The following is a 14,300-nucleotide window of genomic DNA, read 5'->3' on the forward strand; positions in this document are numbered from 1 at the left end:
ATTGAAATATGTAGGATATGTAGATTTTTGTTTGTTTGTTTGTTTAAGAGCAACTGCCTGAAGGTGTTAAGGAGGGTCTCCTGGGCGACTATTTAAACTGACATTTTAAGAAGGAAGGGTAGATTCTTATGAGAACTTTGTGAGGGAGGACATTTCAAGCAGTGGAAGAAGAAAACTTGTGAGAAAATAATAACATGAATCAAAAAAGTACTGTTCAAGGACCTGCAATTATCTTAGTTCTGCTTGAGAGGACAGTGAGAAACAAGTAGGGCAGGTGGTGATAGTGGTTACAAGATTGGGTATTTGTGAAATCACGAGATCAGAAATAGTCTTATTTGTCAAATAAGTTAAGCTAGAATTGTATCACGGTTTTGAGTTGCAAAGGTGACATGATCATATTTAAATTTCAGAAAGAAAATACAATCATCAGTATGCGAGGATGCATTATTGAGAATAGAGGCAGAGAGACTAGAACAGGGGCATTCCAGTGAAATTGATATTCAGATGACCTACAATTTTTTCTTTCTTTCTTTCTGGGAGCCTCATCAGATAATTTGTTTAATTTATAACTCATTATTAGCTATCCCTTGTTTGGTATCTTTTTTTTTTTTTTTCTTTTGGAGACAGGGTCTTGCTCTGTCACCAGGCTGGCATGCAGTGGCGTGATCTCGGCTCACTGCAACCTTCACCTTCTGGGTTCAAGCGATTCTCCTGCCTCAGCCTCCCGAGTAGCTGGGACTACAGGCGGGCACCACCATGTCCAGCTAATTTTTGTATTTTTAGCAGACACGGGGTTTCACCATGTTGGCCAGGATGGTCTCGATCTCTTGACCTTGTGATTCACCCGCCTCGGCCTCCCAAAGTGCTGGGATTACAGGCATGAGCCACTATGCCTGGCCGTATCTTAGGTCATATATTTTATTTATTTACATTTCTTTTGAAATGCAATATTAATCAATTAATTTACCCATTTATGACTCTTTTGCTAACTAAATTGCAAGTTCATTTACAACTCTGATGTTATTTACTTCAGATAGCTTTTCATGTCTCCAATATAATTTGCACGTAATTAGCTATTAATATTCATTGAATGAATTTGTGACCCATTTCAGCTATTCCAAGATAGTGTCCAAGAATGGTAACATGGGAAAAATATATTGCATGTTACTGATAGGTGAATTGCTTCTAATCAAATGAAAATTTGTAAAATCAAAAAAATTAACAGAACGACAAGAAAGACATGTGTCTGTGTCCAAATATTTGTTCTTAAGTCCAGCTGAGTCGTATAGCTATGGGTCTTTAATAATGTTATTTTCTTCACTATACTGTTGGTTCTAAATTAATGTGTACTTTATGGAGTACTTCCCTGAGATTATTGGATGTGTAATTTTTCTCTGTGTACAGCAAAAATGTTTAAAATTTTTGTCCTGATTTACCGTATTGATAAATTTATGTGCACTATTTTAATTACCCATAGACTGTTAATTGCAATGATTTTTTTTAAATTCCTGGAGATTTTGTTCCTCTTGTTTTGGAGGAAGTTGTTACTAACAGTAACATTTGCATATTACATTTGGGATATAATTAAGTTCTAAAAATACTAAAATAGTAAAAGTGTTTAAAATATCATTTATCTAATTTCTCTTTCATATATGAGACAAAAACTTAAAAATAGAACCATCTACCCAGTAAACCTGGGATCATGGGCACACACACAGTAACAGGTTGGTACCACTCCCTTTCCCCTCATGGTGCCCATCTGCTGGTACCCATCTGCCTTATTCTTGTAAACAGGGGTATTTTAAACTGTTAGGGAATATCGATGCCTGTAAATTGCTTAGAGAGTGAGATTTATTTAGATTCCCAAAAGTGATGGTATAATTCACTTAAAGTGAAACTTCATTTATAGTAAAACCGAATGAACGTTCAGAAATCTGAAATGTATTGTGTTGTTTAAATTGCATTTTTGGTTTATACATAGAGAGCCACATTTCTTGGAGCAGAGTTTACTTATAAAATCAAATTGAATTCTACTCTATTTCTGTTCAACTTCTGCCCTAAATGAAATCATTCTATTTTTCTAAACAGTGTAAGACAGGACATGACCAGCTTTGTCTGATACACATTTGCTCGATGTATCAGCAACTTCTTTTCCATACACTATGGCTATTTCAATAGCATCCACCTTGTTAAGTTCAGAACTATTGGAGGTTGCACACTGATTGTATTGCCCTTCTGAGAGTGCTAGAAATGCTCTCAGAGGAAAAAAAAGTGAGTAGTAGAAAATATCATTGAGTACTTAATGGGTGCCCTTGGGTCCTATGTAGTAGGTGCTATTATTGAAAAAGACTGCAGTGTGATAAGCACACTCTTGAAGGCTTACATGGTGAATTCTTAAGTAGAACCTACACATAAGTATAATAATACAAAAGAGCAAATACTTTTTATATCAAATCATTATATGAGACTATTGCTAAAATATTAGCTGTGAAACAAGTCAAATGTGCTTGTATTCTGATTTTGATTAAGTAGTAGCTTTGGTGATGTAATGGGTCAGTGAACGATTGGAGAGAATATGGGGAAATTACAAATAAAATTTACTGGATTGAGACCAAAACTCATTTTCAAGAAGTTCATTTGCTGAACTTTGTAGGAGATTTGTAGGATTGCAAGGCTTGAGGTAAACTGGCAAGATGATTGAGAAAATGACACAATAACTTCCTCTCTATAATGGCGTTGAGCCAATCCACTTATTTGTGAATCCAATTTATCAAATTCATCTCTTAAATGATATAGCATGCTTTTCTTGAGTAGCTCAAATTGTTTTACAGACATTATCTCATTTGTCCTCATAAAAAGATGGGAAGTTTCTATTGAATGAATGCTTCATGGAGTGAATACGTTAATGAATGGGAATTCAAAGTAAGTGTTTTTAATCTCTACTGTATCACTCACTGGCTTTGTGACAATGACAAGTAAGTTAATTTCTATTAGTCTTATTTTCTTTATGCTATGAAGAAATATTCATACTTTTCACTTAGTATCATGGGGATTAGTGTAAGGAGTCATGCCAATAGTTACAAAAATTCCTGAAGTTCTTCCAAAGCTAAGGCAGTCTCTAACTTTTAATAAACCTAAAGCTACGCTAAAGTATGTTTTGGTATTGAATTAACGTCATCAAAAATCAGGTTATACTTGTGGTATATCAGAATGATTTTAATTATTGAAATTCACTATTAAAATATACGTTGAGCTCCAAATATTTACTAGGAATTGTACTGGTGTGGGAATTGAGTTGAATATTATGGCCACTACCAATCAGGAACTTATAATTTCACTGGAGGGATAGCCATGAAAATAATTTCATAAAACAGAAGTAGTTGAGAGCTATAACTACTGACAGGAACAATGAGCCATAGGAACATAGATGAGAGAGAGATCACTTTTCCTTAAGTAGAGTGAAGAGAACAATTATGCAAGAACAGAGATTAGAAATCGAGGTTGGGACTAACATGTAAAACAATTGAATAGTAGGTGGATGTTGAATGCTGCTGAGAGAATCATCAAAGTTTTTAAGCCTTTTGAATCTATTCAATGTATGTCCCATTCTAGGTATTTGAAAGGTAATTGCGATGGTGGTAAGCAAAGTAGATTAGAAATCAGTCATTGAGAGAGACGGCAACAAAGAAGGGTAAGTCTGATGATTTACAAATGATAAAGATGATTTATCAAATCAACTTTGATGATTTCAAAGTTGAGCGACTGGCTAAGTGGTGATACCATTGAAATACCAGTGGTAGAGAGGAGAAGCAAAGCTCAATGGAAAGAAGCGATAACTAACAAAGTTTGATTTTTGTAAATTAAGCTTCATTATCTTCTGTATCACACATTCCAAATCTCACTTAAAATTCAGGCCATGTTTTTCACATTTGCCCACACATCTTCAGATTTGATACTTACCTGCTTATAGAGCCACAGAAGCCAGTGAGCCTGTCCAGGGTCTGTGTGCAGACCCATAACACAAGAGAGTGAGGCCCAGATTCAATCAGCAATTAAAGGGGTGTCTTCAAAAGAGTTGCCCATGTAGATATCAGGAAAAGGTGGTAAATGAAGAGCCAGGAGTCAATAATCTCCATGTATGTTTCAGAAGGAAATCGTTACAAATATGGGGTATCCTCTTGTTATGTGTTTGTGAAGTCAAGGAAACTTGATTAGGACCAAAACTCATTTTGGAATTGATCTTTGGAATTGACAATAATGAATTCATTGTGAAATGGGAGGCAGTGGTTATTTTAGAGTTAAAAAAAAGGTAGACAATTAATTCAAGAAATTTGGTAGCTAAGAAAAGGAGTGATGGGGCAGCTTCTTGCAGAGGAGCAAGGCTCAAAAGAGGTTTTTGAATATTGAGGATATTTTAACTCATTTACAAGCACAGAAATGGTAGATGGAGGCAATGGAAGTTCAGAGGGAAGAATAAGATCGTAGGAGGGGTAGGAGATCAAAAACATAATTCAAAACTAGTTGGGCCACTTCTTCCCAAGAAACTATAAAGAAGTCAGTTAATAGTGGTACAGAAATAGGCCACCTGCTGAAGGATTGGCTATGTGTGTGTGGGGTAGGGTGGAATTTTGAGTAGAGTGAGTATGGCTCAGAACCTTGTTTAAGAAAATAAGAAAGAAAGTCAAGTAGATATCATTAGGTGTGCTTGGTAGAACTGAGATAAAAGCAATGATATTATCAACAGAAAATCATACCTCAGGTAAGTAGCGTAATAGAGGGAACATTCTGGGGAAAGATTGATGACTTCAATTTTTTTCTTACAAGTGAATAAAAGTTCTAGAAGATACCATCAACTTAAAAGGATATTACGCAAGGAAAGCAATATGAGAGCATCTAGTATAGGTGCCTGTGCTACCTGTGGCAGTGTCTACCTCTACATATTGCTAGTTCTTTGTTTCTACAGAGGGCGTCAATATAAGAAAATCTTACTTATTAGCCAGACTCAGAACAGCTGTCTGGGGACAGTATTTTAGTAAAAAGTGTATATTGTAAGCTAGTATTACTATCACTTTACAGAAAGTAATTCTTCTTTTAGTGGGGACAAATACATTTCCTAGATTTTATGAAAGTAAAAGAGTTCTGACTAGTTTCATATTTGAACAGGAAAATATATGTTTTGATCTCTGTTTTTAAACACCTTGAATATGAAGGAAACAAAACTGTTTCTGAAGAACAAGTAAACAGAGTTTGAAATAGGCTGATGGCCAGAGTGTTGGGTTACACTGAGAATTAGAACAAGAGCATGGGACACAGGTGATGCTTATCGCATGATGATAACGATTGTTCTGATACTGTCTGTCATCTCCTCTCATGGCCTTTCCTCTCTTGTCTGTTTTTTTTTTTTTTCATAGTTAAGATCAATAGTCTTATGTTAAACCTGTTTTTCTCAAATCTAGAATTGTTTTTAACCTTTGATTTTTTTTTTCTTATCCATCAACAATATCCAAGGACAACCAATTAAAGATGAATGAGGCTATCATCTGAGGAAGATAAGTGAGCTGTTTCAGTCTATGTACAAATAATAGGTTATGTGGTCATGAAGCATGAGTTTCAATGATATATTTAAATAAAGCATTGTGTTATAATTACAGTGTATAAAAATCAAAAACTTAATAGACATCCAGGTGCTTATATCATTGAAAATAATCAGAGATATGGAGAAAAAATATGCATGCAACTGTTTACCACAGATAGGTGGTTAAATAATCTACATCCAGAAGATGAAATCATGATTTTTTAAAATTTAACATTCAATGATATGGGATAAAATGTTTATGTCATAAAGTTAACTAACAAAAATAGAATATGAAAGTATGATCCATATTTCAGGAAGGGGAAATATGTGTGGGACTGTGTGTGTGTGTGTGTGTGTGTGTGTGTGTATGTGTGTGTTACATTAAAAACAAGCATATGTTTAGGATATGGCCTTGAAAAACTGTAATAGGATTTTAGCACTGGTTATTTCTGAGTGGTGATTTCATGGGTGATTTATGTTTTTCCAATACATTCACGTAGATACTCTAAAATTTTTACAGTGACCATGTTATCATTTTTCTAATCACAGAAATGTTATTAATAAAAAAGACTACTATGTGATCACAGCTATAATTTTGTTATGCCCCAGTTTTTATGGAACACGCACACAAATGCACACATTGACACATTGTCTGAGTCTTCAATGAGTACAGTGACTTCACCTAGTAATTGGGCCTAATTATCTCCACGAGGTCTGAGAGAAGAGTGCTCTTTTCTCCAGGATGTCTAATGCCAGCCAATTTACACTTAGGCCCGCTACAATTGATCTTCTGGGCCTTTTATGATATGGTAACACTTCAGAATTTTCTCTACCGCGTGACTCTTTAATTGTTTTACATAAAAAACGGAAATATTTGTCTATTTTGAGTGTTTTAGCATTAACTGTTTGATTTCGTTGGAGGAGAGGAGTGCAGGAACCATCCCAATTATGGGGGCAGAAGCTGGATGAGTCAGAGGCTGTCTCTTATGTTCATGAAATGCAAAAAAAAGTGACTCACTAACCATTCAACATATTTGTAGTCTTGCTGTTCATTAGTCCATTAATAGTATTAACTGGCTGGAAAAATGATTCAGAATTTTCTTATCAGCGTTCATTCATCAGGAGAAATCTTGAAGTCCCACCATTTATTTTGTTTTTGTTGTTTTATCTTTCTTTCTTGCATCAGTGAAAAATCAGACAAAGTAATTAAATGTTGTTGGCAATAACTTACTTGTTGTGCCTTGAAAAAGAATGTAAATCACTAGAGAAAACATGATGGCCAGGCTTACTCTCACTTTTTCTCTCTCTTTCACACATACACACACACACGTACATTATTAAAATAATAAATATATTTCATAATTTTTATAATTTATACAGTTAAATTTATTTAATTTCTAATAATTTAATATTCTATTCAACAAGCAACAATAGACTCACCATTTAAAAACCTTTTAAAATCAATTCTTTCAAATTTGGTTCTTTGAATGAAACACTACAGATACCATAGAATGATTTCAGATTTGCCAAAGAAAGAAAGAAAAAGGAAGAAAGGAGGGAAGGCAGGAAGCAAGTGAAGAAAAAGAAACAAGTTACTGCTCTACATAGGACACTGTATTCAAGGCAAGGTCATGTATTTATCCTTAGTTTCATGATTTAACTGATAATTGAAATGAAATTTCTCTTTATAAAGCTATAAAGAAGAGTGCTGTTTTTGCTAAGTAAAAGAAATATGGATTTCAAAATAGGTACTTCATTATTTGGGAGTACAGGTTTGCTGATATTAGTAGCCACCTTGTCATATTTTCAAGGAACGAGTGATCTAAATGTGAACATCCCTATCAAGAGCAAAACATTTTTGCAGGATAATTTTAAGAAGAGTAGCCTACAATATTCAGCTCTCCAACCATCGAGCATGACTCACTCCAAATAGGTTATTTAGTCTGTTAGTACTGTTATGTTTAATTTGATTAGTCTTTCTGACATTTCTCTAATTAAAAATGAAATGCCTCAGGTCCTATTACAATGTTCTAGTGATGTTTCATATGGGACACAGTTTCTTGCACGACTGTGATGAGGAGGTGCTGTACAGAAGATATTTCATTTTAGGCATATGAATAATACTTCTCAGTAGTAGAGTGACTGCTAAAATATTAATTTAACAGATATCTAATGAAAAGCATTCTGGCAAATTTTCCATCTCCCAAGATTAAAATAAAATAGTTTTGTTTTAGAAAAGTGGTAATTATTTTAGTTCATCTTTTTTATATACAGTTGGTAAAATGCATTTAATAAATGATAAATTTGTAATCTACTATTTGAATAATGTTTTTGTTCTATTAGAATTTAGACTACAAATGCAGGATATAGATACATATTTTTCTGTTTCCTCATGTTTACATTGAATGTAATGTGTGCCTAATAAGTACTGGGGGGTGACAGTTCTGTAAGTAAATATTTGACATTACTTTATCATAGAGTAATAACATCATGATTAAAAGGGGCAATACAAATGATATATGAAGAAAAAATATGGCACTATATTAAATAGAGTCAGATATTGTAAATTATTGCCAGCATGTCATACATATGTCTTCATTTCCTTTTTCTGTAGTTTTACATTGATGTAGGAAATTATATTACTCACTTTTAAGTCATACGAATATAGTGATAAATATCACAATGTGAAATTCTTTTGAATCCATAGAAGGTTAACTGCAGAGAAATAGAACTAAATATCTAATCTTTCTACTTTGGAAAAATGGAATTCAAATAATCTCACATTTTACTTTACCCACTAGTTTCTGCCTCCCATCAATGGTGACTGATCTGAGTTTGAATTACTTTTCTTTCAATTATTAATAGTAAAGGTTCAGTTGTAATGTAAATATGTCCTGAGGTGTATTTTTGTCATTAAGGACAAAAAATCACTGCAGGAGTCCAGAACTGTCATGAATTGGGCAATGCATACACAACTAAGGAAAAGAATATTGCAAATAGAACAGGATAAACTGGTAATAGAAGATTCTAGGACTAATAGGACATTCATCAAATAATAGCCATCATCAAAATCTGTTAGCTGGTATTTATCAGTCTGAAAGCTATAAAAATGACATTGGAAATCTCTTGATTTCCAAATATACCTGTTTGTGCTGTTGTGCTATAGCTAAGTGAAGTTATAGCTAATTGAAGTTATAGCTAAGTGAAGTTATAGCTAAGTGAAGTTAGCTTCCTGCCTAACAGGCTTTTATAGGCAATAGAGAGAAGGAAAATGATTGAAAGGATTTCCCCACTGTGAGGCACCCACTGTGTCTCAATGTAATGGATTACAGCTGCTAATTTACCTGATTAGGTAAATTAAAGTTAAGGCTTTGGAGTCCTGTAGTTGGGGGTTTGAATCCATATTCTATACGAGCTGGGGGACTTTGAGGAACTTATTAATCTGTCTAGGTTCGGTTTTATCTTAAAATAACAACCACTGCAACAATAGTAGTAGTTAATTTTAAGGAAAAATTGAGGTTAGATCATATTAATATGTGTAAACCTCTTAGCACAGTGCCTGCCCATTAGACAGTCTTCAATAAATATCAGCTTTTATTTTTATAGTTATTTTAATTAACTTGATTAACTTGCTCTTCACATTTCCTGAACATCAATTAGTTAATTAGCGGATATGTAGTTTGGTAAAGTGGCATCCAAAAGGATTTTATATTTTAACTCTTTTTTTTTTTTTTTGAGATGGTGTCTTGCTCTGTTGCCCAGTCTGGAGTGCAGTAGTGCAACCTCAGCTCACTGCATGCTCTGCCTCCCGGGTTCATGCCATTCTCCCGCCTCAGCCTCCCAAGTAACTGGGACTACAGGCGTCTGCCGTTGCGCCTGGCTAATCGTTTTTTGTATTTTTAGTAGAGACGGGGTTTCACCATGGTGTCGATCTCCTGACCTTGTGATCCACCCGCCTTGGCCTCTCAAAGTGCTGGGATTACAGGCATGAGTCACCGCACCTGGTCTATATTTGGACTCTTTAAAGACAGTCACATGCTCCTTACATTTTAAGGCTGGTAGGACATCTCTTTATTAAATAGAAACTTTCCAATGTATAGTGTTTACTATGTGATCTGTTGCATGTCTTTGTTTTATTGATAATAACTATATTGTATTTAATACATTCAACACTGAAAAAAAAAAAGTGACCTGAATACCAAGTATTTTTTTAAAAGAGAACTAGTAGCAATCCAAGGCAGTTAACCATCAATAAAAAAAAAAAAAAAGAGTTTGATCCGTTTAGTAAATAAATAAATGGTCTTGAGAGTCACCGATGGGTGGAATCTGCTGTGGGAGAGAAACAAATGCAGAGTGAGGGCTAAATCTCCTGACTAAATAAGGAGTACAGATAAGACAAGGCACAGAAATGAAAAGGAATTTAATGTATTCGGAGTCAATAAAAAATCCTAGATGCTTGATTCAGGGGAGGATCTAGGCTTTTTGTGACTTGAGGCTTATATATTTGTAGAGCTCTCTTTAAATAAAAGAAAACAAATTATAAGGACTTTGAAGAGGCCTGTACAAGTGAGGAGACTTGCAACTTTTGTGTCAATTTCCCAATAAATCCACATCTATCTAGCAGAGAAGTTTGCACTAAGTACAATGAGATAAGTAGGGTGAAATTATGAACAGCTCTGAAATCTGGAAGAGGTGTTTACACTATGTGTTAGAATTGTGCTCCTCAACGTACAGTCCTAGCATCAGACTCATATACAAGCTTGTTGGAAAGGCAAATTCTAGAGCCCAACACTAAATTTTCTGATTCAGAAACTCTGAGACCAGTAGCCTGTGTTTAAATGAGGCCCTCAGTTGATTGAGATGAACACTAAGGTTTGATAATCACTGTGTAGAAGGTTAGGCTCTGAGCTGCTATAATGAAGATGAGATTGGTAATAAATAAAAAATAAAAATAAAATAGTTTTATTTCAGAAAAGTGGTAATTATTTTATTCATCTTTATTACATACAATTGATAGAATGCGTTTAATAAGTGATAAACTTGTGATTCAATATTTTAATGTTCTTATTCTATTAGAATTTAGACTATCAGTGAAGGATATACTCCATGAATGAAAGGAGTTTAGGTGCACCATGGGTATTCAGAATTGGCTAGATTAGAAGCAAATAGGCAAGTGATGATTCTCTTACACTGATAGGTATACAATGGATATAAGAAAATATGTAAGTAGAAAGGAATTGACCAGATATAATTGCTACATGTTGGGTAGAAGGAGAGGGTTTATTTAAGATGAGTCTAGGCTTCAGACTTCTTTTTAGACAGCAGAAGAGAAAGTAAGAAGAGGTGATTTGATGCAGAGTAAAGATAATATTGGTGGGTGGAGAAAGTATAGAAAATTCTGTTTTGAATATGCTGACTCTTACTTATCACTGAGGGATATCTATGTAAAAAGTATATAGTAGCCAATGGGGTAAAGAGCACTGGAATTTGTTGCCAGGACTGAAAATATAGAGTTAGCTTATTTCCTGAATAACAATAAAACAAAACAATATATAATTACACATAGTCCTCACCTCACAAAAAATAAACCAACAATTTTATAGATTGTGTACTAGCTGATTTCTCTTTGCCTAAATTGTTTACACAGAAAAGAAATGTGATACAGTTCTTTTCCCAGTGGGTAGCTAGTACTTAAAAGAAATTTCACTCTTAGTTATAGTGCTTTATACTCTCCAGTAACTTTGAATAGGCTCTAGCAATTTTAACTGCTAAAAATAATGTAAACAGTAACAAAGGATTTGTTGAGAACCTTTCATTATTTTGTTCCATATTATTATGTTTTGTTTTATTCCCTTATTCCAAATCTATGCAACTGTAGGCGACACTGATGAGAAATTATTCTAAGTTTAATAAAATGTATGCATGCTTTTGCAGCATATATGTAATAAATATGCGTGTTTAATGAAGGATGCTAATATGAATGATGAAATGAGTTTCAATTTGAAGCCTTCCCATTGGGTACAATCACAGAGGACCAGAAGCATTTTCCATGTACCAGTTGTTCTAAAAGCAGTGAGATATTTTCATTTTATGTTTTTCATGAGGTCAAGTTGATATATTCACAAATACCCCAACCATTCTCAAATTCAGGAAAGACACTTGGAGAAAATTGTTAACCATATGCACAAGGACTCAGAGATGCATCAGTCCTGGGATTTGTTCACACAAATTGTTGATCAGCACTTGTCAAAATGAGGAACATAGAAACAAAAGTGGACATTACCTGCATGCACATGAGGATTCTTATTCAAATTCCAATATATACATAGCCTGAATATACTGTATGGTTCACAACTTTTTGCTGAATGAGTGAATTTAAGTTATTTCTTACTCCTCTATATCCCATGCTCCCATAATGTTTTCAATTATACCACAAATAACTGATGCAGAAGAATTTTTAAGCCAAATTAATACTATTTTACTAATATTTTTACATTTTATTATTAAATTTATCTTTTAAAATTAAATATTAAAAACCCCTCTGAAACCCCCTGTCTTAATATGTTTTAATTCTTCCTTTCAGTCTTTATACTCATACATAAATGTATTAACAGATTTACTAGCTTCCTATATGGAACCTATTTGTATGTTTTTACTCAAAATTTTATCTTTTCATATTTATAATTGTGTCTTACATTTTTACAATTATTTTGGTACAATATTCAATGCCATAACAATGAACCAATGTTCTAAAATATTTTTAGCTATTTCAACCCTTAAGTACTGCTGTTTGGGAAGTTTTGGAGAATAGATCTTTCTACTGTTGTATACATAGGACAATTTTCCAGAAAAAAAATCCAGAATAAGTTTTGATACTCTCTGGAGTTTTTCAAGGCAATATATTCACACACTGGTACTAATGGTGAAGCATTAGTATATGCAAATACTTTGGATGTTGACATTGGATGACAAATTAGGCTTAGATCAGTTTTTGTTCTTTAAAAAAGTATTTTCCCTTTGAAATTATATCATTTCCCTTTAAAATGGAATTCTATGTTTGCAAAAATATTTGAAGTTATATTTTCCTTTCAATGTATAAATAAGTTACGAAATTGTAATTAAGGGATTTGTATAAATAAGTCACTTATATCTCATTGAAATATATACTATATAGCAATATATTAGATACAATCAAATATGATATTAAATGTAGTAATGCTCACTACATAATAGGAACTAAACAAATAAAAATTACATCCAAATAAGTACTCATAAGAGACACTTTTTAGAATAAATGACCTTAATTCAACTTAAAAAGCCAGAACATCTCTGTGTTTTTAAATATATTCCGTCACCGATCTGCCTTCTTCTTCTGGGTCACTGAGTTCTAACTTATGGTCCAACGACCTGTGTGAAAGGGACTGCAGAAAATCGCCAGAGATATGACTACAAATACTTATTTCCAGATCTAACCAACCAAATCTTTATGGATTGAGACTTGGGAATCAGTATTTTTGATACCTTATTCTGGTAATTCTGACAATTGCAGCCAAGATTCAGAACCAATGACCTAGATTACCAGAGAAGCCTCTTCCATTTCTATTCCGGTTTTGTATTTTATAAGATCCTTTTTTTTTTTTTTTTTTTTTTTTTTTTTTGAGACAGAGTCTTGCTCTGGACTGTACTGTAGTGGCGCGATCTCGGCTCACTGCAAAATCTGCCTCCTGGGTTCACGCCATTCTCCTGCCTCAACCTCCCGAGTAGCTGGGACTACAGGCGCCCGCCACCACGCCCGGCTAATTTTTTTGTATTTTTAGTGGAGATGGGGTTTCATCGTGTTAGCCAGGATGGTGTCAGTCTCCTGACCTCGTAATCCACCCACCTCGGCCTCCCAAAGTGCTGGGATTACAGGCGTGAGCCACCGCACCCGGCCTAAAAGATCCAATTTTTATACTGTTATGTAATGATGCCTACTACTGCTTTTTACATTAATCATCTAAAAAGGCCATTCTGTCTAAGGTCATTCTGGCTATAGGGCAGGACTAAATACCTATGAAATAAGCAGAATTATGTTATTAAAAGAATATCAAAACACCTTACTCATACTTTGCTCTCACTGAGAGAATGCAGTCACCATCTATTACCTAGCTAAATACATTTCTTTACTTTGGAAATTAGAAATAAGCATATTATTTGTGAAAGATATGTAAAATGTGTGCATTGCCATTATTATGGTTTAATTTAGTATAATTGCCACTGTAGGAGGCACAAGGACCTTAAGATCAGTTTACTGGCAAGGACATGGGATGTCAAACATAGTGGGCATACATGGAATGTTTGGGGAAAGTGAAAGGTATTCCTAAAGTTTTAAAGTGTAAGTGTGTGTGCATTTTTGTGTTTCTGTGTGTCTGTGTGAGGGGAATGAGTTCTAATGACAAAGTAATATGTATTACCTGAAATTGTTGCATAGAAAATCCTACTTAGCTCTGTTTTTATATAGTAAGTTGCTAGCCCAGCAAACTTACCTAAATCTTCAAAATGAATGGCCAATGATTTAAAGCGAACTCAAATAATAAAAGAAAATCCCCTGACTTCACCAAACAACTTATCTTCCCTACTCCTCTTCCTACAACTTTTTTTTTTTTAAGAGATCAGAGTTTTGGGAATGGAAATCTTCTATTTTTGAGATGCTTTAATTTTTGAGCATTCCTCTCCTCTCTTGATA

At 34.0% G+C, this 14,300-nt stretch overlaps 1 protein-coding gene and 1 long non-coding RNA gene across 13 annotated transcripts in view; both read left to right on the forward strand.

The window, feature by feature from the left end:
• LOC105489946 (protocadherin 9) overlaps positions 1-14,300 on the forward strand; it is a 944,009-nt gene that overhangs the window by 208,642 nt on the left and 721,067 nt on the right. The gene's annotated exons all lie outside the window — the stretch shown is intronic.
• The window catches only part of LOC139359183 (uncharacterized), a 37,169-nt gene that overhangs the window by 2,569 nt on the left and 20,300 nt on the right, over positions 1-14,300 (forward strand). Inside the window, exon 2 of the long non-coding RNA XR_011615021.1 lies at positions 1-14,300. This exon is cut by the window's right edge and continues 20,300 nt beyond it. This is a non-coding gene — a long non-coding RNA (uncharacterized lncRNA).

Source organism: Macaca nemestrina, chromosome 16 (genome assembly GCF_043159975.1).
Source record: "Macaca nemestrina isolate mMacNem1 chromosome 16, mMacNem.hap1, whole genome shotgun sequence".
In the NCBI taxonomy this organism is placed as follows: domain Eukaryota; kingdom Metazoa; phylum Chordata; class Mammalia; order Primates; family Cercopithecidae; genus Macaca; species Macaca nemestrina.